Below are 26,366 nucleotides of genomic sequence, written 5' to 3'. Positions count from 1 at the left end.
GATGTTGCACATGTCCTGTCTGAGTAATCCCAAGCCAGCATCCACATGGTCGATTTTTGCTGTGAGAGCAGCTTGGCATGATTGTATTGCCTCCATGATTGTACCCACGTATGGCGGGAGTGGCTCGGGCTCTTCAACCGCGGCCATGATGTCTGGTTCTTTGTCGCCTTTGTCTTTCAGTTTCTGTGCAGACGGAGTAGCCGTGAGCTGGTCTGGCTGCTTAGATCTGTCGCCTTTCTCCTTGCTCTGCTTGTTGCGTTGCGACATTGCTGGATCTTCGTAGGGGTGATAGCGGGAGGATGATACTTTTTCGCGGGCAGGGCCTGCAGTATCTCCCCAGTCGGATGCCGCGGTGCTGATTTCTGCGGAACCCTCAGTCGGGGGATCGAACCAGTTCTCCAGTTTGCACCTGGGTGAATCTCAATCTTATAGAATGCGTTCTGGGTATATTTCAGCTATGTTTGAGCAGTGATACTCGGAGAAAAGAAAGCTGGGCAGCGGAGCCTCTTTACCACACGTCCGCTCAGGTCGCCATGTTGACCACGCCCCCAAATAATAATTCTTTAGTGGTGAAGATAATTAGACCCTATACAAAGGAATGTATAATGGCTTTCTGATTTTACTAGAATCCCAGACTTGGCCTGATTAACTAAGGCGCCTCCAGGTCAGGGACCATACTTTACCAAATATCTGTTGTAGATATTTATTAAAGATAATCTGTCATTATGTGAAAAGGGTTGGCAGCTCTCAGCCAAGTGAAATCAAAACATAAATCAAATAATACAGAAGTGGTCTTACACAGTCACTGCAAGTTACCTCAATTTACAGGCCACACCCTTGATGATTTCTTGAGCCACAAGACAAAACATGAAAAAGCTGGTTGCTGGATGTGTACCTCTTCACATGCTCCCCACTTGGTGTCCAAGCCAACTTTTTTTGGTTTGGAAGCAGGGCTGTGGAGTCGGAGTTGGAGCAACTTTGGGTACCTGGAGTCGGAGTCAGTGGTTTCAATAAACTGGGGAGTCGAAGTCGGATAATTTTTGAACCAAATCCATAGCCTTTGTAAAAATTAAACTAGTAAGGAGTCAGAGTCAGAGCAATTTTGGGTACCTGGAGTCGGAGTCGGTGGTTTCATAAACTGAGGAGTCGGATGATTTTTGTACCGACTACGCAGCCCTGATTGGAACAGACAAGCAAGTATCATTCAGAGGCTGCTGGTTATATCTACACATTATCCATTATTGTCCGCTGTGCCTAGTTTGAGAGCAACCACAACTGTGCAGACATTCCTACTGCTACCACTGTTATTGGGTAGACATGGTCATTCACATGAAATCAAACAGGTCTGTTGTGGATTTTGTTATACTGCAATCACGATAATGGTACTATTGGCAATATTACCACTGCAACTGGGTAGATTGATATTGATGTTACAGAGACTGCTGTGTTTGAATATACAAACATCCTCCTGGTGATTGCCAGACCCAACTGTCACTAAGAACAAGGGGCTAACGGAGGTGGCAAAAAGAGTAGTCATGCTCAGCAGGCTTTTCACAGTGCAGCCCAAAGCCTATCAGCATCACTGAATAGCCCAAGTTTCTGCCAGTATCATAATACAACCAACCATCTCATTTGTCAAAACCTGGCAGCAAGTTTAGTCTCACAGCATATCCCTTGTTTGCTGTCCAGCCCCCTACACTGAGCTTGTTCTTTAACTTCTGTCTGTAATAATCAGTACCAATTGTTTTGGGTGACACACTCCCTTATACAACCTCACCCTATCACCTCCAGACTGCTTAGTTAGAGGTAGCAATTCTGTCATGTGCAGAGATTGGCAGTGTGAGGTGCCATGCTGCAAGTGCTCAAAGGAAAAGATATTATGAGACAGTAGCAGTGCCGTGGAAAAGAGTGGCACTAGCTGTTTGCTGAAATAAAGGAGGTGATGTGATGGATTAAGACCAAGCAGGGCCCTAGGCAGGGTGTCATGTCTGCACCCCCTAACCATACATGCAATAAATTTACTCCCCCCAGTGCATGCTTCCAACATGGGGGGAGGGGAATAGATCAGCTATTATACAGCCAAACTGAGGCATTAAATTGTTGAGATAGTTGCCTAAGGCCAGGTTTACACTGAATTACACTGAACGAGCTGCATCCGCACCTCCATTGCTGCACAGATTCTGTGCCTTTACTGTGCAGTGGGAAAAAATAAATGCAGTGATGTGTCATGTGCAGCAATGGATGTGTTGCCATTACACTGAATGTCACAACATCTGATTGGCAACGGGGGAATCTGGTGCAATGCTTTCAGTGTTAACCTGTCCTAACTTTTCAGCCAAAATAGCTGGCCCTGTATAAACAAGTGGCAAGTATTGATTACAGGAAGATTACATTTGGTTGTTAGGGTTAGGCTTTAGCAAGGGGATAGTAGAGAACGGGTCAGGGTTAGATGTCAGTTTTGGGCAGTACTTGGAGGGGGGAATAAGGGTAGGTGTTAGTAAGGAATGGACACTGGGGTGGGGAAATTAGGGTGAGGTGTCAGAAAGTAGTTATAGGACTGCTGAGGCAAACATCCTAATCTATCTTTACTTACCTGGTGCTTCCTCCAGCCCCTAGAAGTAATTATGGTTCTTTGCCGCAGCTCCGGTCCTCCCTGGTGTCCCACTAGCCATCCGCAAAGATCACAACCCACCGGTGGGTCTGTGCTTCTGCACATGTGCGATCTTTATGTGTGGCCAGCGGGACACTGAGGAGGACTCGAGCTGCGACAAGGGACCAAAATAACTTCTGGGGGCTGGAAGAAGCACCAGATTAATAAAGATAAACTAAGTTGTTGGCCTCAGGAGTCCTTTAATGAGTAGGGCTCCGTACACACATCCAATTCTAATATGCAGATGACTGGCCAATTTTACCTCTGCCATGTAGTATGAGGGCCAACAGATTTTGAATACTATGAACAGACTGTGTAGGTATGCTCCTATGGAAGTGGTAAAATTGTCTGGTCATCTGCAGATTAAAATGGGATATGTGTACAGACCTTATGAGTGTGAGAGTAGGGAGTTACTGTTAAAAAGGGGTGAAAACAGGGCCGCACTTTTATCTGCACTGCTGTAAGCATTCCATCGACACTGATGTAAGCATTAAAACGTCTCTAGTTTATTGAAGGTGGAATACATCAATACTTACTGTACATATGCAGATTAATAATATGATTACCTGCATGGGTGGCGGGGGCTGTGGGTGACAACAGGCCTGAGCTTAGGGTGACAACTTATGTCCATTCCACGCTCCGACACTTCTGAGGCAACATCGGAAGAAGTGCAGGAGTGCAAAACATTGGTAAGGCCTACCATTGTTTCGCACTCCTGCACTTCCTCTGAAGCTGCCTCAGAAGTGTGGGAGCATGAAACAGACATAGGGATGTTGTCACCCACAGCTCAGGCCCAGCCATCCATGAAAGTAAACCCACCCTACTTACTTTGCATCTGCATGTGTGCACAAGTATTGCCTTAAAGAGAACCCGAGGTGTGTTTAAAGAATGTTATCTGCATACAGAGGCTGGATCTGCCTATACAGCCCACCCTCTGTTGCTATCCCAAACCACCCTAAGGTCCCCCTGCACTCTGCAACCCCTCATAAATCACAGACGTGCTGTGAGGCTGTGTTTACATCTGTAGTGTCAGTCTCAGCTGCTCCCCCGCCTCCTGCATAGCTTCGGTCCCTGCCCCCGTCCCTTCCCTCCAATCAGCAGGGAGGGAAGGGATGCAGGCGGGGACTGAAGTTCTGCAGGAGGCGGGGAGAGCAGCAGACTAACACTATAGAGATAAACACAGCCAGCTCTGACAAGCTGTTTGTCAGCAGCGTGGCTGTGATTTATGAGGGATTGCAGAGTGCAGGGGGACCTTAGGGGGGTTTGGGATAGCAACAGAGGCTGGGCTGTATAGGCAGATCCAGTCTCTGTATGCAGATAATATTCTTCAAACCCACCTCGGGTTCTCTTTAAGGCAGTGGCAGGATCTTTCCATCTTAAGGTGGCCATCAAATATACAATCAGAACTCAAGATCAGCATGGCCACACGGCATCACCAGGGAGTACTGGAGATGCACGTGTGTGTGTAGTTTCCACCCTGGCATGAAGGGACACCGTATTTCTACTTTAGCTATTTCTCAAGTTTCTTGAGTTATTTCCTTGTTCTGGAGCCAGTGACCACAGGTATCAGGAAAGCTCTAGAGTCATGGAAAACAGTGTGAAGTGAAGGGAACTAAACACATATGCATCTTCTGTATGCCAGTTGGTGGCACTGATTTTGAGGTCTGTCAGGAAAGCCTGTGAAAGCGAATGAAGCAATTAAATCCCACCAGTTAGGGGACTCAATACAGGCCCCCTTATTCTAACCAGGCAAGTGAATTTGTTACCGGCCCTGGATGTGGACAGTGCTGAGAGAAGATAGTGTGAAGAATTATTGGATGAAGTGGAGATGTGTTGAAGAGTGTGGGGGGGGGGGGGGTGATTGATGGTGTGGGCTGCTGCTGGTGTGGATAGTGTGCTGCAGTGCTAGGGAAATAATGCAAGGAAGTGTTTGGGGAGATGGTACACAGCAGAGATTATTCCACATCTTTTCAGGTGGGTACCCTTCTGTAGTCTTTATGGGTATACCAACAAATGTGTGCCGCAGATCTGATAAAAGCTGTGAAAATTACATTGTTTCATTGGCCTTAGATCCCTCTTTTGATATTAAAGAGAACTATTGGTGAACAATATATAGCTTGCAATGTAAGGCTCTCTATTACTGCTGCACGGAACAGAGAGTGTTAGGGTTAATAACTCTCCTGCTCGCCTGTAATTCAGTAATGTCAGAAACCCATTCCCCCTTCTTTAGCAAAGCCAACATGGCATATTGTTCATAAAGTCTTCTGAAACTGTGGCCACCTACCCCCCCCCCCCCCCCCCTGGTTCCCCCACACCCCTAGCTGCGACCTAAATGGTTGCTGCCGAGTTGGGCGGGATGCTGAATCACAGGTGGGGGTGGCCATAGAGCTTGCAGATGGAGGGGGTGAAAATGCTGACATTAGGGCCTGTTTCCACTAAACACAATTTTTCTAATGCAGATTTCCCATTGGCATTCATTGGAGTTTCTGCATCCACAATCCGAGTGTAGTGTAAATAGGCCCTTAATGAATGATGGGAGAGCTGGTGAGTGAATAATACTACCACTTACTGGCCCATACAGTAGTAATAGAGAGCCTTACATTGCAAGTGCTTGCACAGACTCTCTGCAATTATTTACTTGCAGTAAAAGAGTTCTTTTCTAAAGTTGGATTTGTAGAGATGCTCTCTTTTTCCACTTGAAATGATATAACTGCTTCTGCAGGACCTGATTTGATGTGATGACAACCTGGAAGCTTTCAGTGCCACATGGTTTTGTTGGCTCTACGATCAGGAGACTGAGAACTTTAGAGCCTTATTATAACTGGACTTCAGTGAGTATTTGTAAAATGGCAGAACTATGGTCACTAAGAAATGTATATAATTCTTCTCTCAAGTAAAGTACACAGCCTCACAATGGCAAATGACTACGGGTTAATTCTACAGTAGGCAAAATTACTAATAGATTAGCCAACAGACAATACATTAAATATGGATCTACAGTATCATCAGATGTTGTTCCAGTTGTGGTCGATCTTTGATATTCGTTTTTCTGTTTTATTGTTCATTTTCATGTTTATTTTTATGCGTGTGGACAGTTTATGTGTTTTTGAGAAGGCTTCTGATCCTGTGAAATATGCAGGGTTTTACCAAGTGAAATATACCTGATTTTACAAAAACAAGGCCTTTTGTACATGAAACATCTGTATCATCTATGGGCGTTAAGGTTTTATGTATGTAGGTGTCTTTTGTTCAATAGAACACTGGCATAACGCAAATATCCATATACTTCTCTAATGTACAGCAAACTGCTTTTCAGTGATTTAAAATGTGTCAAATCCTTTGTAACCCTGGAAACAGAGCGCCGCAGCCTGTAGTGCTTTGTACCCAGCTGCCACCATGTTTCTAACGCATTCAAATACTGTATTTCAAAACATGTAAAATAAAGAAGCACATATGTGAATTGATTTTTTTTCCCCCTCTTTTTTTCTCATTTTGAATTTCCAATCTATTTTAGTAATTATGGGTCCCTTCAGAAACATTTCTTGTTGGTTTTTAATTTTTTTCTGGATGGCATTAGGGAGAGAAGAGTAAAACTTGAACAGATGGTTGTCATAAAGAGGATACCAGCAGGGAAAATTAATGTACCAGCGTATGCTAACTGGTATGTGGAATTAAATGTTTGGACCAGAAAATTAGAATGCAGGATTTCTTGGCACTTATAAACACATATTCTGTGTAGTTTATTTGTCAGATCAAGCTTTTGAAGTGTAATTCTGTTGTGTAAGTAATACTTTATCCACATGTTGAGAGGAAATATGGCATTTACAGATTGTTGTATTTTTAGTCACATATCTAGCTATGAAGCATTGCTGGTTTTTCTTTTGTTTTGTTATTTTCACTGAGGGATCTTCTTTATGGTGACTTGATAGGTACATGTAGAGGAACACTTTGTGACAGAACTAATTAATATTTCATTTCATTTATGCAATATAAATGATTGTTTGAATTAACCTCAATATAAATTGCTATACTCTTTGTATTTGACATATACCATGATTTACAGTTGTAGTGATTCATTTTTCTGCCGATGTTATTATCTTTTAATTTCCTAGAGCAGAATCTTAAGGTGGCCACTAATGATAAAATCTTTTCCATCCAATCTTACCATTTCTATGTAATATAAGGTAACTGCCTAAATTATCCATTCAATATATCTACTCATTTTACCCTTATACTATGACTATGATAGGGATTAGATTGTGAGCTCCTTCGAGGGACAGTTAATAACAAGACTATATATACTATGTACAGCGCTGCGGAAGATGTCGGCGCTATATAAATACTTAATAATAATAATAATAATAATAATAATACTACATAGATTTGGTAAAATTGGATGAAAAAGATTGTATCATTAGTGGCCACCTTTACTTTAGAACGTCATTACAACTAATAGGCGACCGGTGCCAAATTAAAGGACCACTGTTGTGAAAAAGTGTAAAATTTAAAGTACATGTAAACACATACAAATAAAAAGTACATTTTTTTCCCTTAGTAAAATGAGCCATACATTACTTCTCTCCTATGTTGCTGTCACTTACAGTAGGTAGTAGAAATCTGACAGAACCGACAGGTTTTGGACCAGCTCATTTCCTCATGGGGAATTCTCAGCTTAAAGACACTCCCTGAAAAAGATTTATACAACTATGCTGCCAGACTTCCTGCTCACTGCACAGTTTTTTGCCAGTTGGACGGAGCAACTGCCATTCACTTAGTGCTTTTGAAAATAAAGAAAATCTTGAGAACCCCCCATGAGGAGGTGAGCTGGTCTAAAACCTGTCGGTTTGGTCAGATTTCTACTACCTACTGTAAGTGAGAGAAGGAGAGAAGTAATCTATGTCTCATTTTACTCTGGTAAAAATGTACTTCTTATTTGTATATGTTTACATGTACTTCAGATTTTACAATTTTCGCGATAGTGGTCCTTTACTGCTGGCCATGAGCATCATTAAGGTGCAGGTTAAATGTAGCCGAATGGCAGCATTTGTAACACCATGCATTAGTGGGATGCTGAAGCACTGGCGTTTTGGAAGATACAAATCTGCCAGTGTCAGTTACTTTATTCTGTAGGAGCTCTATTATCACTCTAAGACCATCTTCTGCACTAGTGGCACTTGGCCCAAGGTAAATAAATGAAGCCAGGTCATTATAGCTGTGGCCACTTCTCAGTCTACAGATAAGTGAAGGGTGGTTTAATTAAAGTGAATTTGGTAGAATCCACAGGTTGTATTGCAATTTAAGCCTTTGCAAAGCGATACAAGTATTTAAAGATATTTTCTGCAACACCAAAGATCCATCAGGTTTGGAGGTAGAAACTGTTGAAACATGTGACTGCAGTACATGGCAAAGGGTTGTAACTCTTTGTATTAAGCTGTCATCTTCAACAGATATGTAAGATGGGGAGAGGAACAATATGCTCAATGATCATAACAAATTAAGGGCATTTTGCAGTTGTTATGTTAAACCAGACTGTCTCCATTGCATGTATAATCTATTACTGATATTGCTGTCTTGAAGTAATATCAGAACCTCTAAGCCAGGGGTCCCCAAACATTTTGGGTCGAGGGCCGGGTCAACGTACTTCAGACTGCTGGGGGGCAGGAGTATACATAAAATGATGTACAAGTCTTTGCGGGTCAGACAGTGAAGCATACCCAGGTGACAACCTGCAGTGGACAGCAGTGTCACCTGATGTGGAATTTGATTGGAAACCAGCGAATAACTGCTTTCTGGCTTCCGTGTGGATGGGTGGTGCCAGCACTGCTATTCCTTATAAGGACCACAAATATTTAAAGATGTAGCTGACCGCATCTATAAGTGATACAATTTGTGTGTGGGGGGTCAGTAAAAAAGCCACAGGGGGCCACATTTGGCCCGCGGGCCTTAGTTTGAGGACCACTGCTCTAAGCTGTGTGTTTATTTAGCAAATAATTTGCTATTACAAATACTTTGCTAATTAGCAAATACTTTGCCATGCACCATATCAGGACAGACGCTCAACACACACCATACAATCTTGGTTGTTCAATCTTAGCACTTTCATGTAGTATAAGAGCTTATCCAATCAATCATTCAAGGTATTTTCAATCTGTTGGCCCTTATACTACATAGATTTGGTAAATCTGTACAACCAAGATTGTATGGTGTGTGTTGAGTCTTAGAGTTGGTCATACCATATTAGAGATGGTCAGTGAGACACTAATGTCTCCAGCATGCATGCAAATTACATGAAAAATTGTGTACAGCTAAGAATTGGGCCTATTAAATGTACTTCCTGGCAGATTTGATTAGTCTCATTCCATGCTGAATACAATTTCCATGAAATCTGCATGCAAGTCACACATATTGGCATCTCATTGGCCATCTCTATACAGGAGTTCTGTGGCCTCCCTTCTTCTTCCTCTCTCCTTTTGTCCTCTGCATTCATCAGTTCTGGATTGCCAGCCACTTGTGATCAACTATCTGCACCTCATGTGTGAATATATCCAAATGGGAATCTCATGTTATAATAAGTACCATACTATAAATGTATCTAGCTGTATGCTTCGTCATATCTGCATTTACTTTTTAGTAGCAATTGTATTACTTGCATATTTCTAAGACAAAAGCTACACGTATAGAATTAGTTTGGTTGAAAAATGACATCCATCCATCAAGTCTAACCAGAATAATACAAATAAATAAATAAGTAAACATTAGGTACCTTTCTCTCCTGCTCCCTCACATGTCCCAGTTCATAAATAATTATTTACAGACTCATGCATTTCCCTCAGGAAAACTCTTTTCTAAAGAATTCAGTTAATATATCATACCTGACATGAGACTGGAAAATAAAGATGGCAGATTCCATTACAAGCAGTAGCAAGACTGTTGGTGGCAGCAATTGGTAGCTTCCCACCACTGCCACAATAACTTTGCACGTTCTGTCATTGATCTGTAGTCTCCTGGACTGGTATCCGTTTTACCTCAGATTCTACATGCCCTTTTTATTGAAATTATGCTGTGGAAAAAGAAACATTGTAACTGTATAAATTAAAGTGTCAGAACTAATACTACTTACAAAGTTTTATTGCAAAAATAGAACTCGCAGATTCCAGTAGGATCCAGCTTTTGAAGCACAAACTGGTTAAGACACAAGTAACCAGACAGTGCGCTAAGAGCGGGGCTGGCCTCTTCTTGTGTCTTAGCACTGTTCAGTAGAGACAGCTGAACATGAGCTCATTTTATGACTGTGTGTATCTGGCCCATGCTGGGCAATTCAAACTGTTTGACAGGAACCTCGTGAATATTATATTGTGTAGCTATAAAACTGGATGCATTTTGAATGCTAATATGTTTGCATTAACCGCTATCTGTGCCTGGGACGATGCAGCATCACTTCTTTCCCAGTTGTTGATGGGACTAGCCGCTCATTTCTCATATCAACCTTTTCCAGAGAGGGCTGTAATTTCTCAGAAATGTGTAATTATCTGATCTGAGGTTACATGATTTATCTGGCTGTAAACCGTTCTCCACGATCTTATAGATTGTTGATGTAAGGAATATAGATATTATTAAAATACTTAATAGCCCAGTATTTTTTTTCCTTTGAAACTTGCAATGTAATGAATTCTGTTTCTTACTTCCCCTTGATCACTGTTACATCTGTCCAATTGTTTAAAGCAATTGATCTACACAGGCCTTCATCCCTCTGTTGTCTGCTGTGTCTCGCCTCTTTTGTGTTCTTGTGAATATTTAACACACTCCTCCTTTGTGCCGTGTGCCTAATTACTCATTTCATATGGCACTGACAGGATTTTTCTGTTTTTTATGTGAATCTGACAGCATACGCCCTTCACACAGGCTTCACATCTAATGGAGGCTCCACCAGGCCTTTGTGGAATAGGGATGCCTATTCAAAAGCTGCTGGTAATAGTGCCAAGGCATTGCACATTAATGCAGACAGGGACAATTATGGAACTTGTGAGCAGCTTTTATTTGCCGAAGACATACACAAATGAACGATATGCCGTGCTAACCTTGCTGTATAATATGAATGGAGATCTGTTGCTGGATGCCTAGTATTTCTTTTGATCAAGACATGCATAAAAACATAGTGAAGGCAGACAAAAAAAATGTGCCTGCTATTATAAAAGAAGACGGTTATAAACACCACAGAGCACCAAACAGATTATTGAAGTACTATAAGCGTTATCCTGTAAGATAATTAAGCTAAGTAACCTGTAATCTGGGCCACCTTTTGGCTGGCCCATGCGTTACTTTTCTTCAGCACATCTGGCCTCCATCCTGCCCCCATCAGAAACACCTTTATTCAGCTGTGCAGTGACAGTGTGTTAGGGGAAAACACACACAGGTTTATGCTAATAATTATGCTAATAATGCCTCTGAGGTCTGTGTCATTCTGTAAGCAGTGTTCTGGCAGAGACAGATCTTAAGCCACAGAAGGAAGAAAATTGGAACACAAAGAAAATGTAGCTTTATATATTCCACAATGCATCCCAATAGGCTCACAAACTAAGGGGGCAGGATAGCTAATGAGACAATGTTCAACCTGCCATGGTGACTGATTTGCATCCGATGACTTTCATGTCAAAGGCTTCTGATTAAACTAGTTCCAGTAGGTTGTATACCCCAATGTGGGTCTTGGAGGAACAAAGTTGGTGTATCTTAGGAGGTATACAGCCAACTGCATGTGTTCTGTGAACAGACAAAGGAAGCCCTAATTAATCCATCCAGGTTTACCACTGTTAGTGGAGGTGGATAGTAAGCTATGCCATTACTCACACAATTCTCAGATTTGATCGACTCATTCTAGTGAAATTCCCTTTGGAGATGTCACATGATCTAGAGATATGTGCATGAAGCATAGAGCTGCCAGTGGAATGGGAGTTTCTTCTTTTGCACACAGCTGATTGAAAACTCACAGCTGGATCAAAGACTTCACAGCTCCCCCCTCTACCTCTTGTGGATAATGAAGCGATAGGGGGAGGGGATTGGACAGCTCAGTGAGAAAAAAAAAGGAATTATGATAAAATTGTGCAATGCATATTATAATATACTAGTAGACCCAAGCCCAGTTAAAAACGGACTGCCGCGTACTGGATGTTTTCCCTTTTCACACCATTCTTTGTAAACCCTAGAAATGGTTGTGCATGAAAATCCCAGTAACTGAGCAGATTGTGAAATACTCAGACCGGCCCATCTGGCACCAACAACCATGCCACGCTCAAAATTGCTTAAATCACCTTTCTTTCTCATTCTGACATTCAGTTTGGAGTTTAGGAGATTGTCTTGACCAGGACCACACCCCTAAATGCATTGAAGCAACTGCCATGTGATTGGTTGATTAGATAACTGCATTAATTAGAAATTGAATTAGAAATTGAACAGGTGTTCCTAATAATCATTTAGGTGAGTGTGTGTATATATATATATATATATATATATATATATATATATATATATATACAGTGGGTTGCAAAAGTATTCGGCGTCAGATCAGAAGTTGAAATTTTAGTGGAAAGATTAGATTGGATTTTAAGGTGCGTACACACGCACTACCGCCGGCAACGATGGGCGGACGAAACCTTGGAAACATGTAACATGCTTAAAATATGACCCTAAAAACACAGCAGAAACAATATGAATATTACAGTGGCCAAAAAGTTTTGAAAATGTACCTAGCAGAATGACTGCCAATGTATATATAAAAACAAAAGTTTGCTTTCCTAAAACAGAAAGAATTTGCGATAATTCAGGTTGGAGTGAGCTTGAGATGTCTCCCAGAGCAACACTGCTGAATATATGCACATTAACCATTGTACCCTTGGAAGCTAAACACACCTCCAGAACCGCTGGAATGCAATGATGTGTCAGCTTGTTAATTTGTACAGAGCCATAATAATCCAACAGGCATACAGACTGTTTCAGATTGTTTGATCCTCATCAGTGCATGGCATGGAATGTTTGGAATCATGTATGATTTCCATTCCACTTCTCACGTGTACACCACTTTGTGTTGGTCTTTCATGTGGAATTCCAATAAAATTGATTAATGTTTGTGGCAGTAATATGACAAAATGTGGAAAACTTCACGGGGGCCGAATACTTTTGCAACTCACTGTATATATACAGTGGCAGTCATTCTGCTTAGGTACATTTTCAAAACTTTTTGGCCACTGTAATATTCATATTGTTTCTGCTGTGTTTTTAGGGTCATATTTTAAGCATGTTACATTTTTCCAAGGTTTGTCCGCCCAGCGGGAGGGTCTGAAAGACCCATCGTTGCCGGCGGTAGTGCGTGTGTACGCACCTTAAAGTGAACCTCCAGACTAAAAATTGACTCAGCAGCACTGAAAAGGCCTGGTGTTTCTTTAACAGTTTCACGGCATCAGAACTTTGTTTCTCTTATACAAGCCTTATTTTTAGCTGCACAGAAGAAAACTGCCCGGGCAGTTTTCCCCTTATGCTGTGCAAAGCGTGATGGGATTTCTGATGTTGTTGTTCTTGTTCTGCTATTTTGCGGCAATTTTTTTTTTTTTTTACAGTTTGAATTTGACATTTGAAGCCTAGTGTGTGCAGCTGGGAGGGGTTATCAGGACACAGGACAGTTGGAACTTTGTCTCATGCTCCCTGTCACCTCCTTTCAACCAAAAGGATGTCTGCCCCCATGATAAAGATGACAGCCCCCATGAATCACAAACATTTGCCTGTTCTTTTAAAACAGGGTGGATAAAAGATTATATTACCTATCTATTCTAATTAACATAAGTAATTTAACTTAATAACAGTATGTTTGTTTAGGCTGAAGTTCCCCTTTAAAATCCAATCTAATCTTTCCACTAAAATTTCAACTTCTGATCTGACGCCACTTTGGCATAAACATAAATGCCACTATAGTGTAAACACATTTATCTGAAACATACGGATAAGTTAATTGGCTCCCCCTAAAAATTGGCCCTAGACTACAGTACTTACACTACATAATATAGACATATGGCAAAGGTAGGGATTAGATTGTGAGCTCCTTTGAGGGACAGTTAGTGACAAGATATATATATATATATATATATATATATATATATATATATATATACACTGTACAGCGCTGCGTAATATGTCGGCGCGATATAAATACTAAATAATAATAATAATAATGTAAACAGTAGCTGAGCACCAGTTATCTGGAACATAGAATCAGACACAGTTGATCATCTGTACTCAATAGCCGACAAAAGCCTATTATAATCCAATAAAGAGTAGAGAAACCGAGAGCCCAATATAGTGTAGTATGTTAAGCATAAATGAAGTAAAGGTTATCGTGAGAAAATTATACTCACAAACATGGGTTACCACACAGGCAACCACTGTATAGGCAGGTGAGGAGATTAGACCTGTCCTCACTCAGGGATAAGAAGTCGCTCTCTGTAGATGCGAAAGGGGGTAGATCACCCCTCCACCAGGGGTGGACACGGTATAGCAGTAGGAGAACAGAGGCGCCAGCAGGATAAAAGTGGATACAAACTTTAAAATTTGCTGGGAGGAAGTGGTGGACTTACCTCCATAAAGCAGACACGAAAGACTGTCTGAATAGTAGTCACATTTATTAATTAGTACCCCAAAACAGTGCAACGCGTTTCGCAGGCCCAGCCCGCTTCATCAGGCAATAAAAATGGGGACAAGACAGAATTTCAGCAATAGCAGGTGTAGCGCCTCAGTGGAGTGGTGACTACTATTCAGACAGTCTTTCGTGTCTGCTTTATGGAGGTAAGTCCACCACTTCCTCCCAGCAAATTTTAAAGTTTTTATCCACTTTTATCCTGCTGGCGCCTCTGTTCTCCTACTGCTATTATAATCCAATGTATTCATCACTGTACTCTTTGCATGAACTCAGAACATCCTCTCTGCTGTATAAGATAAGCAACAGCATAATAACCTTTTAACAAAAACATTTCTTTGTTACAGCTGATACAAACCCTGCAATAAATCTGCGGTGTATCTACTTCCTGCCTTCATGGAAGCAGACTTATTGTTAACGTCCTGTGCTTCCAAATGAGCCTCTCTGCCGTGGCAGCCAACTGACACAGCGGAGGGATCAAATTACAATTTGTGATTAGACACAGATGAGGTGGAATTAGGCTAAACTCTCTAAATACATACAGGATGCATTTCTCCATGTTTCCCTTCTGTCCTGTGCAAGAGTTTATGTCACTTTAAAGGAACTCGTGCTGGTCATGTGTTGTCTTTTAGTTCATACTTGGGTTAAAACAGAGTGTACAGTGACACTTCAGCCCCCACTCTTTCTCCCCCCCCCCCCTGGTCCTGCAGCCACTTAAAGTAGTACACATGCAGAGTGCCCATTGACACACATTGCCTACCAGAGCACCAGTATTAACCCTGCTCCTTAATTCAGCATATGTGGAAAAGGGGCATGCTGACGGGAGGTGAAAATAGCTGCCACTCATACTTTTACTAGTGGGTCTTCATTCTTTGGCCAGTGTCCACCCACAAGTACTTAATCTTTTCCAGGTCATATTCCTGTGTATTCTTGGCTTTTAACTTACAAAGTCCTTCAATGCTTTCTTGAATCTCACTTTCCTTTGCAAATATGAACCTTCAGGATCAAGAGCAAGGCTGGAGTACAGTGACAGAGCACCTGGAAGACACATTTCCTGGACCCAGATGAGATATGGATTGGCAGTGGTGGAAGAAAGGAGACCCAGTAATGGAGCCAGGAATGGAATCTCTTCTAATCCGGCACACTGTGCTCTGCTGCAGGTTGCATTAGAAACTGGATAACTCTAGCAGCCTGCCAGGACCAGTGGAGGAGAGGAAGGCACTCTGCTGCCACATTACTCTTTTAGTACTACAAGAGAGACACCAGTAGAGGCAGGTAGACTTACCCTAGGGATAGGAGTCACGGTGGGGCCTACAATGGAATCAATTTTCCACCAGGATCAATGTTTGGAGAATAGAGGTTATCTTAGCTTATAATTGTGTTATGAAGCAGCAAGACATGCAACCAGCAGCCTGTTAGCGATCTGCTGTAAATTATTTGGTACAATAATGTAGTAGAGACTCTTTTCTGAGGGCACATGCTTAAGTACAATTAAAAACAAGTAACAACATCTACGATAACCTTGACCAATTCATTTTGTTCTAACAGAGATTTTTCAAGTGTGACTGTGAATACTGATAGCTCAACTAATGGTATTTTGCGTTAGCTTGATGTATCCTCTGCAGTAATGGTTTTGCAGTATTGTGTTTCTTCGGAGGGTTAGGACCTTGAAGTGTCTCATTGTAACATCAAGGCGCTAAAAGGAATCTCTGAAATATCCCTACTAAGCAAATAAAAATGAATATCAGCACACAACATATGATGCTGAATGCTAAAGCATTACTCTTCACAGGATAAAAATACATAGAAATATTTACCTAGTTAACATTCTACACAAAGTACAAATCAGGAAGTTCAGAAAGCATAATAAACTATGTTACACTCCATTACTGAGACTCCAGTGAGTCTTTTTCCTAAAATCCTAAAATGCATTTACTATGGCTCCCACTGCTGCATGGTCCAACAACTTTATAGTCCTTCCTGTACTATTAAAGTCTGTGAGAGCATGAAGACTCCAGTAAACTAATCTCTGCTCAAAGACAAATGTCACATATCACAGGTGTGCTTTGCATTCAGAGCAACAGTCAGCAATTATGTGCTGTGTGAAAGGATACCAAAACTAAGAACTGTCAATCTTAGAGTTCATACTATGGAATCCGTAATGGATCAAGTAAATATGTGCATCACTGAACCACTGATGCTGCACCAAACCACACTGAATGGCACTGAAAAATAAGATAGAAATGCCTTTGATGTTGCAGACCTTTAATGAATCACAAAACAATTGTATTATACAATATACAGTGATGGGAAAAACTATTTGCCCCCTTCCTGATTTCTTATTCTTTTGCATGTTTGTCACACTTAAATGTTTCTGCTCATCAAAAACCGTTAACTATTAGTCAAAGATAACATAATTGAACACAAAATTCAGTTTTAAATTATGGTTTTTATTATTTAGTGAGAAAAAAACCTCAAAACCTACATGGCCCTGTGTGAAAAAGAAATTGCCCCCTGAACCTAATAACTGGTTGGGCCACCTTTAGCAGCAATAACTGCAATCAAACGTTTGCGATAACTTGCAACGAGTCTTTTACAGCGCTCTGGAGGAATTTTGGCCCACTCATCTTTGCAGAATTGATGTAATTCAGCTTTATTTGAGGGTTTTCTAGCATGAACCGCCTTTTTAAGGTCATGCCACAACATCTCAATAGGATTCAGGTCAGGACTTTGACTAGGCCACTCCAAAGTCTTCATTTTGTTTTTCTTCAGCCATTCAGAGGTGGATTTGCTGGTGTGTTTTGGGTCATTGACTTGCCGCAGCACCCAAGATCGCTTCAGCTTGAGTTGACGAACAGATGGCCGGACATTCTCCTTCAGGATTTTTTGGTAGACAGTAGAATTAATGGTTTCATCTATAACAGCAAACCTTTCAGGTCCTGAAGCAGCAAAACAACCCCAGACCATCACACTACCACCACCATATTTTACTGTTGGTATGATGATCTTTTGCTGAAATGCTGTGTTACTTCTATGCCAGATGTAACAGGACACGCACCTCTCAAAAAGTTCAACTTTTGTCTCGTCGGTCCACAAGGTATTTTCCCAAAAGTCTTGGCAATCATTGAGATGTTTTTTAGCAAAATTGAGATGAGCCTTAATGTTCTTTTTGCTTAAAGGGAACCAGAGAGGAACGGGGGGTTGAAAAAAGAAAATGATTTTATACATACCTGGGGCTTCTTCCAGCTCCATAAGCCTGAATCGCTCCCACGCCGCCGTCCTCAGCTTCCTGGATCCGCCGGTACCGGGCCCGTCACTTCCGGCGGACGCGGCCAATTGTCCGCATCACAGGGGCTCCCTCCATACATGTACGCATGCGGCAGCGCAGTAAGCAGCCACATGCGTATCTGTATGGAGAGAGAGCACCCTGTAATGCGGAGAATTGGCCGCGTCCGCCGGCCGACTTGCCGACTCGCGGCAATGACGGGACCCGGTGGCGGCGGATCCAGGCAGCGGAGGACGGCGGCGTGGGAGCGATCCGTGCGTATGGGTCTGGAGGAAGCCCCAGGTATGTATATTGAATCCTCTCTGGTTCCCTTTAAAAGTGGTTTGCGCCTTGGATATCTGCCATGCAGGCCGTTTTTGCCCAGTCTCTTTCTTATGGTGGAGTCGTGAACACTGACCTTAATTGAGGCAAGTGAGGCCTGCAGTTCTTTAGATGTTGTCCTGGGGTTTTTTGTGGCCTCCCGGATGAGTTTTCTCTGCGCTCTTGGGGTAATTTTGGTCGGCTGGCCACTCCTGGGAAGGTTCATCACTGTTCCATGTTTTTGCCATTTGTGGATAATGGCTCTCACTGTGGTTTGCTGGAGTCCCAAAGCTTTAGAAATGGCTTTATAACCTTTACCAGACTGATAGATCTCAATTACTTTTGTTCTCATTTGTTCCTGAATTTCTTTGGATCTTGGCATGATGTCTAGCTTTTGAGGTGCTTTTGGTCTACTTCTCTGTGTCAGATAGCTCCTATTTAAGTGATTTCTTGATTGAAACAGGTGTGGCAGTAATCAGACTTGGGGGTGACTACAGAAATTGAACTCAGGTGTGATAAACCACAGTTAAAGTGAACCTAAAGTCACTTAAAAAAAACGAGATTAACTCACCTGGGGCTTCCCTCAGCCCCCTGCAGACGATCGGTGCCCTCGCAGCTCCGCTCCGATGTCCCAGGACCCGCCGGCGAGCACTTCCGGTTTGGCCGTCACCGGCCGACAGGGATGGGAACGCGAGTGATTGTTTGCGTTCCCAGCCTGTATATCGCCCCCTATGCTGCTATTGCGGCCAGGAGGTAAGTTAATCTCGTTTTTTTTAAGTGACTTTAGATTCACTTTAAGTTATTATTTAACAAGGGGGGCAATCACTTTTTCACACAGGGCCATGTAGATTTGGAGTTTTTTTTCTCACTAAATAATAAAAACCATCATTTAAAACTGCATTTTGTGTTCAATTATGTTATCTTTGACTAATAGTTAACGGTTTTTGATGAGCAGAAACATTTAAGTGTGACAAACATGCAAAAGAATAAGAAATCAGGAAGGGGGCAAATAGTTTTTCACATCACTGTATACATGAATCTGCAGCTCAAAAACGGGTTCAAAGATGAGCAACTAAATTAATCAGAGGGATGGAAGATCTCACTTACCAAGACAGGTTGGACAAACTGGGCTTATTTAGCTTATAAAAAAGGCGACTGAGGGGTGACCTGATTAACATGTATAAATACAAGAAGTTTTAAATCAGGATGATACCATTTATTGGCTAACTACAAATGAATAAGAATAAACAAGCTTTCGGCATCCTGATTTAAAACTTCTTGCTTTTACTGATGGCTAACACGGTACAATACCCTACTGCTACTACTATGTATAAATACATCAGAGGATAATACAAAAGCTTGGCAGATGACTTTTTTGCCCCTAGGGTTAGGGGACATGATCTGCATATGGAGGAAAAAAAGAGAGTTGATCCAGAGATTTATCTGCCATCTGGAGTCGGGAAGGAATTTTTCCCTTTTAAGGCCAATACGCCCAGGACTTTTAACCACTTGCCGACCGCCCACAGCCCATGGGCGGCGGCAAAGTGGATCCCCTAAGGACCGCAATACGCCTTAAGGCGGTGCGTCCTTTTGCTACGCCGGGGGAGCGATCGCGTCATTGATGACGCGCGCTTCCCCCGGCAACTGGCTCCGCCCACCCGCCGTAACATCCCGCCGGCCATGCGGAAGCGCCGGCGGGATGTTAACCCCGCGATCGCCGCTACAAAGTGTATAATACACTTTGTAATGTATACAAAGTGTATTATACAGGCTGCCTCCTGCCCTGGTGGTCCCAGTGTCCGAGGGACCACCAGGGCAGGCTGCAGCCACCCTAGTCTGCACCCAAACACACTGATCTGCCCCCCCCGCCCACTGATCGCCCACAGCACCCCTCAGACCCCCCCCTGCCCACCCCCCAGACCCCTGTTTGCACCCAATCACCCCCCTAATAACCCATCAATCACTCCCTGTCACTATCTGTCAATGCTAATTTTTTTTTACCCCCCCCCCCTGCCCCCTCCTGATCACCCCCCCACCCCTCAGATTCTCCCCAGGACCCCCCCCCAGACCCCCCCCCCCCTGTGTACTGTATGCATCTATCCCCCCTGATAACCTGTCAATCACCTGTCAATCACCCATCAATCATCCATCAATCACCCATCAATCACCCCCTGTCACTGCCACCCAACAATCAGCCCCTAACCTGCCCCTTGCGGGCAATCTGATCACCCACCCACACCAATAGATCGCCCGCAGATCCGACATCAGATCACCTCCCAAATCCATTGTTTACATCTATTCTCTCCTCTAAACACCCACTAATTACCCATCAATCACCCCCTATCACCACCTGTCACTGTTACCTATCAGATCAGACCCTAATCTGCCCCTTGCGGGCACCCAATCACCCGCCCACACGCTCAGATTGCCCTCAGACCCCCCCCCCCCCTTATCAATTCGCCAGTGCATTAATTACATCTGTTCTTTCCTGTAATAACCCACTGATCACCTGTCAATCACCTGCCAATCACCTATCACCCATCAATCACCCCCTGTCACTGCCACCCATCAATCAGCCCCTAACCTGCCCCTTGCGGGCAATCTGATCACCCACCCACACCAATAGATCACCCGCAGATCCGACATCGGATCACCTCCCAAATCCATTGTTTACATCTATTCTCTCCTCTAAACACCCACTAATTACCCATCGATCACCCCCTATCACCACCTGTCACTGTTACCTATCAGATCAGACCCTAATCTGCCCCTTGCGGGCACCCAATCACCCGCCCACACGCTCAGATTGCCCTCTGACCCCCCCTTATCAATTCGCCAGTGCATTAATTACATCTGTTCTTCCCTGTAATAACCCACTGATCACCTGTCAATCACCTGTCAATCACCTATCACCCATCAATCACCCCCTGTCACCCCCTGTCACTGCCACCCATCAATCAGCCCCTGTCACTGCCACCCATCAATCACCCCCTGTCACTGCCACCCATCAATCAGTCCCTAACCTGCCCCTTGCGGGCAATCTGATCACCCACCCACACCATCCGATCGCCTGCAGACCCGCAGTCAGATCACCTCCCAAGTGCATTGCATCTGTTCTCTCCTCTAAACACCCACTAATTACCCATCAATCACCCCCTGTCACTGCTACCCATCAGATTAGACCCCCATCTGCCCCTAGGGCACCCAATCACCCGCCCACACCCTCAGACCCCAGCCCTGATCACCTCGCCATTGCATTACTTGCATCTATTCCCCCCACTAATCACACCTTGAGACACCCATCAATCACCTCCTGTCACCCCCTAGCACACCTACCCATCAGAACAGGCCCTAATTTGCCCCGTGTGGGCTCCTGATCACTCGGCCAAACCCTCAGATCCCCCTCAGACCCCCTTCCGATCACCTCCCCAGTGCATTGAGTGCATCTATTTTCCCCTCTAATCACCCCCTGAGACACCCATCAATCACCTCCTGTCACCCCCCTAGCACTCCTATCCATCAGATCAGGCCCAATACAACCGGTCATCTAAAAGGCCACCCTGCTTATGACCGGTTCCACAAAATTCGGCCCCTCATAGACCACCTGTCATCAAAATTTGCAGATGCTTATACCCCTGAACAGCCATTTTGAGACATTTGGTTTCCAGACTACTCACGGTTTTGGGCCCGTAAAATGCCAGGGCGGTATAGGAACCCTACAAGTGACCCCATTTTAGAAAAAAGACACCCCAAGGTATTCTGTTAGGTGTATGACGAGTTCATAGAAGATTTTATTTTTTGTCAAAAGTTAGCGGAAATTGATTTTTATTGGTTTTTTTTCACAAAGTGTCATTTTTCACTAACTTGTGACTAAAAATAAAATCTTCTATGACCTCGCCATACACCTAACGGAATACCTTGGGGTGTCTTCTTTCTAAAATGGGGTCACTTGTGGGGTTCCTATACTGCCCTGGCATTTTAGGGGCCCTAAACCGTGAGGAGTAGTCTAGAAAACAAATGCCTCAAAATGACCTGTGAATAGGACGTTGGGCCCCTTAGCGCACCTAGGCTGCAAAAAAAGTGTCACACATGTGGTATCGCCGTACTCAGGAGAAGTAGTATAATGTGTTTTGGGGTGTATTTTTACACATACCCATGCTGGGTGGGAGAAATCTCTCTGTAAATGGACAATTGTGTGTAAAAAAAATCAAACAATTGTCATGTACAGAGATATTTCTACCACCCAGCATGGGTATGTGTAAAAATACACCACAAAACACATTATACTACTTCTCCTGAGTACGGCGGTACCACATGTGTGGCACTTTTTTACACCCTAAGTGCGCTAAGGGGCCCAAAGTCCAATGAGTACCTTTAGGATTTCACAGGTCATTTTGCGACATTTGGTTTCAAGACTACTCCTCACGGTTTAGGGCCCCTAAAATGCCAGGGCAGTATAGGAACCCCACAAATGACCCCATTCTAGAAAGAAGACACCCAAAGGTATTCCGTTAGGAGTATGGTGAGTTCATAGAAGATTTTTTTTTTTGTCACAAGTTAGCGGAATATGACACTTTGTGAAGAAAAACAATTCAAATCAATTTCCGCTAACTTGTGGCAAAAAATAAAATCTTCTATGAACTCACCATACTCCTAACGGAATACCTTGGGGTGTCTACTTTGTAAAATGGGGTCATTAGCGGGGTTCCTATACTGCCCTGGCATTTTAGGGGCCCTAAACCGTAAGGAGTAGTCTTGAAACAAAAATGACCTGTAAAATCCTAAAGGTACTCATTGGACTTTGGGCCCTTTAGCGCAGTTAGGGTGCAAAAAAGTGCCACACATGTGGTATTGCCGTACTCAGGAGAAGTAGTATAATGTGTTTTGGGGTGTATTTTTACACATACCCATGCTGGGTGGGAGAAATACCTCTGTAAATGACAATCTTTTGATTTCTTTTACACACAATTGTCCATTTACAGAGTTATTTCTCCCGCCCAGCATGGGTATGTGTAAAAATACACCCCAAAACACATTGTACTACTTCTCCCGAGTACGGCGATACCACATGTGTGGCACTTTTTTGCACCCTAACTGCGCTAAAGGGCCCAAAGTCCAATGAGTACCTTTAGGATTTCACAGGTCATTTTGCGGAATTTGATTTCCAGACTACTCCTCATGGTTTAGGGCCCCTAAAATGCCAGGGCAGTATAGGAACCCCACAAATGACCCCATTTTAGAAAGAAGACACCCAAAGGTATTCCGTTAGGAGTATGGTGAGTTCATAGAAGATTTTATTTTTTGCCACAAGTTAGCGGAAATTGATTTGAATTGTTTTTCTTCACAAAGTGTCATATTCCGCTAACTTGTGACAAAAAAAAACCCATGAGGAGTGGTCTTGAAACCAAATGTCGCAAAATGACCTGTGAAATCCTAAAGGTACTCATTGGACTTTGGGCCCTTTAGCGCAGTTAGGGTGCAAAAAAGTGCCACACATGTGGTATCGCCGTACTCGGGAGAAGTAGTATAATGTGTTTTGTGGTGTATTTTTACACATACCCATGCTGGGTGGGAGGAATAACTCTGTAAATGGACAATTGTGTGTAAAAAAAATGAAAACATTGTCATTTACAGAGATATTTCTCCCACCCAGCATGGGTATGTGTAAAAATACACCCCAAAACACATTATAGTACTTCTACTGAGTATGGCAATACCACATGTGTGGCACTTTTTTGCAGCCTAACTGCGCTAAGGGGTCCAAAGTCCAATGAGCACCTTTAGGCTTTACAGGGGTGCTTACAATTTAGCACCCCCCAAAATGTCAGGACATTAAACACACCCCACAAATGACCCCATTTTGGAAAGTAGACACTTCAAGGTATTCAGAGAGGGGCATGGTGAGTCCGTGGCAGATTTCATTTTTTTTGTCGCAAGTTAGCAGAAATGGAAACTTTTTTTTTTTGTCACAAAGTGTCATTTTCCGCTTACTTGTGACAAAAAATAATATCTTCTATGAACTCACTATGCCTCTCAGTGAATACTTTGGGATGTCTTCTTTCCAAAATGGGGTCATTTGGGGGGTATTTATACTATCCTGGAATTCTAGCCCCTTATGAAACATGACAGGGGGTCAGAAAAGTCATAGATGCTTGAAAATGGGAAAATTCACTTTTTGCACCATAGTTTGTAAACGCTATAACGTTTACCCAAACCAATAAATATACACTGAATGGTTTTTTTTTTATCAAAAACATGTTTGTCCACATTTTTCGCGCTGCATGTATACAGAAATTTTACTTTATTTGAAAAATGTCAGCACAGAAAGTTAAAAAAATCATTTTTTTGCCAAAATTCATGTCTTTTTTGATGAATATAATAAAAAGTAAAAATCGCAGGAGCAATCAAATAGCACCAAAAGAAAGCTTTATTAGTGACAAGAAAAGGAGCCAAAATTCATTTAGGTGGTAGGTTGTATGAGCGAGCACTAAACCGTGAAAGCTGCAGTGGTCTGAATGGAAAAAAAGTGCCTGGTCCTTAAGGGGTAGAAAGACTGTGGTCCTCAAGTGGTTAAGGTTGTTTGATCAGCTAAGATATGTGCTGATTCAGGATGGTGTTTTGTTTTTTGTTTTTTTCTGGTTGAACTTGATGGACAGATGTCTTTTTCCAACCAAACTAACTATATAACTATGTAACCGTCGGGGGAGACAAGTTGCAGGAAGAGTCAGGCACCCCATGGCCACCCATCTTCACTAAACTGGATACGGTCGCTCTCTTGACAAAAAAGACACTTGCTCGCCTCCACAGTGGTAGCACCCTGTGGGGCTTGGAAGTACCCCTCTAAACTGGAAAGTCGGGGGGTGTAAACAGCACAATAGGAGAAAGAGGCACCCAAGAGTATATAAAACTAACTAATATAAAACTAAAAAACACTAAAATCGAGAAAAGGGGGAGGTGGCTTACCTCAATAACGACAGTCACATTTGTCAATAAAATGTATTAGCACAGGCAACTTGTTTCGTGAGTCTAAGCCCACTTCCTCAGACATTATCAAAACCAGTGCAAAGAAATTTGCTTCTATCAGTCAATCCCAATCCATGATCTGGGCTTTTTCTCTACTTCCGCACAGTATTTGCTCCAACTTTGGTTGCACTGGTTTTGATAAATATGTCCCACTCTGCACATTATTATTATTATTATTATTATTGTGACATTTCATGTTTAACTGGTGAGAAATAAAGTGTTAATAATACAAGGCTGAAAGTAATGTGGCTGTTATACACAATTTTTTGGGTATTGCAGTCAAATATTTTTTTAACTACTTAAATTAAGACATTTTTCATAGTGATTAGATTGTGAGCTCCTCAGAGACACTGTTAGTGACTACAGTATATACACTGTGAAGCGCTGCTGAAGATGTCATGTATATACAAAATAAAGAATGATAGAAAGGAATATTGTAAGAAAGAAAGAAATGTGGAATACGTTGGAGCCCACATACTGAATAAGAGTACATATGGGATAACTGCATATCCATTTGGTGTGACTACAGCTTATAATAAGAGTACAAGCAAAATATACAACAGATGTTTTAAATTATTCCAATGTTGCCTTATGTAATGCCTTTGCTAACATCTAAACCTAACCTTGCCTCACTTTTTCACGTCTAGGCCTATCCCCTCACCCAACTCAATCTCCTTCAGGGTCCCTAATCCTTCCCCAACATAATTCCCTTTCTGATGCCTAACCCTAATTTACACCTGAAAGGGGAGGGAGAGACTTGGGTGCTCTGGAGAGCCCCCATGTCATTGCTTCCCAGGACCCCATTGAGCCTAGAACTGCCCTGTCTCCAACATGATCCCCTTTCTGATGCCAAATCATCCTTCCACTGCCAATACCCTGACACAGCAGTTTAGCTAATCAGCAGCTATATTGCCATGCTTGAAATTCCCACTGACAATAATCTGGTTAGTTATAAAAATTGTATTCACAATAATGCAGTATTTTGGAAATAGAATAGCTGTAACACCACACCAGTGTAAAGTGTTGTAAAAATTGGCTAAACTGAACATACAAATGCTTACATCCCATGATCATGGGAAAAGGATGAAGCATGCTAATTAAAGTAAGAAAACTGCAAATACTTGAAAAAAAAAATATGCAATTGAAAATAAATACAGGTACTCCCTGGGTAATGAACTAGATAGGGACTGTAGGTTTGTTCTTAGTCTGAATCTGTCGATAAGTCGAAACACTGTGCCATCTCTGTTCCCTGTACCTTCTCTATGCCTCCTTGTCCCTCCAGCGTAATTTTACCAGTTTAAAAAAAAAACATTTTTTCTTTAATTTTTTTAAATCTATTTTTTCAAAAACTATAAGATCTTTTTGAAAAAATGTTTTTGACTTGTTCCCACAGAATCAAATTTTACATTTTGGGCCCATTGGTATTGGTG

The 26,366-nt window shown here is 42.5% G+C and overlaps 1 protein-coding gene across 4 annotated transcripts in view; it reads left to right on the top strand.

Annotated features, from left to right (window-relative positions):
• Positions 1 to 26,366, top strand: part of TMEFF1 (transmembrane protein with EGF like and two follistatin like domains 1) — a 312,349-nt gene that overhangs the window by 260,140 nt on the left and 25,843 nt on the right. The gene's annotated exons all lie outside the window — the stretch shown is intronic.

This window comes from Hyperolius riggenbachi, chromosome 5 (genome assembly GCF_040937935.1).
Source record: "Hyperolius riggenbachi isolate aHypRig1 chromosome 5, aHypRig1.pri, whole genome shotgun sequence".
In the NCBI taxonomy this organism is placed as follows: domain Eukaryota; kingdom Metazoa; phylum Chordata; class Amphibia; order Anura; family Hyperoliidae; genus Hyperolius; species Hyperolius riggenbachi.
This window is presented reverse-complemented; position numbering and strand designations above follow the sequence as displayed.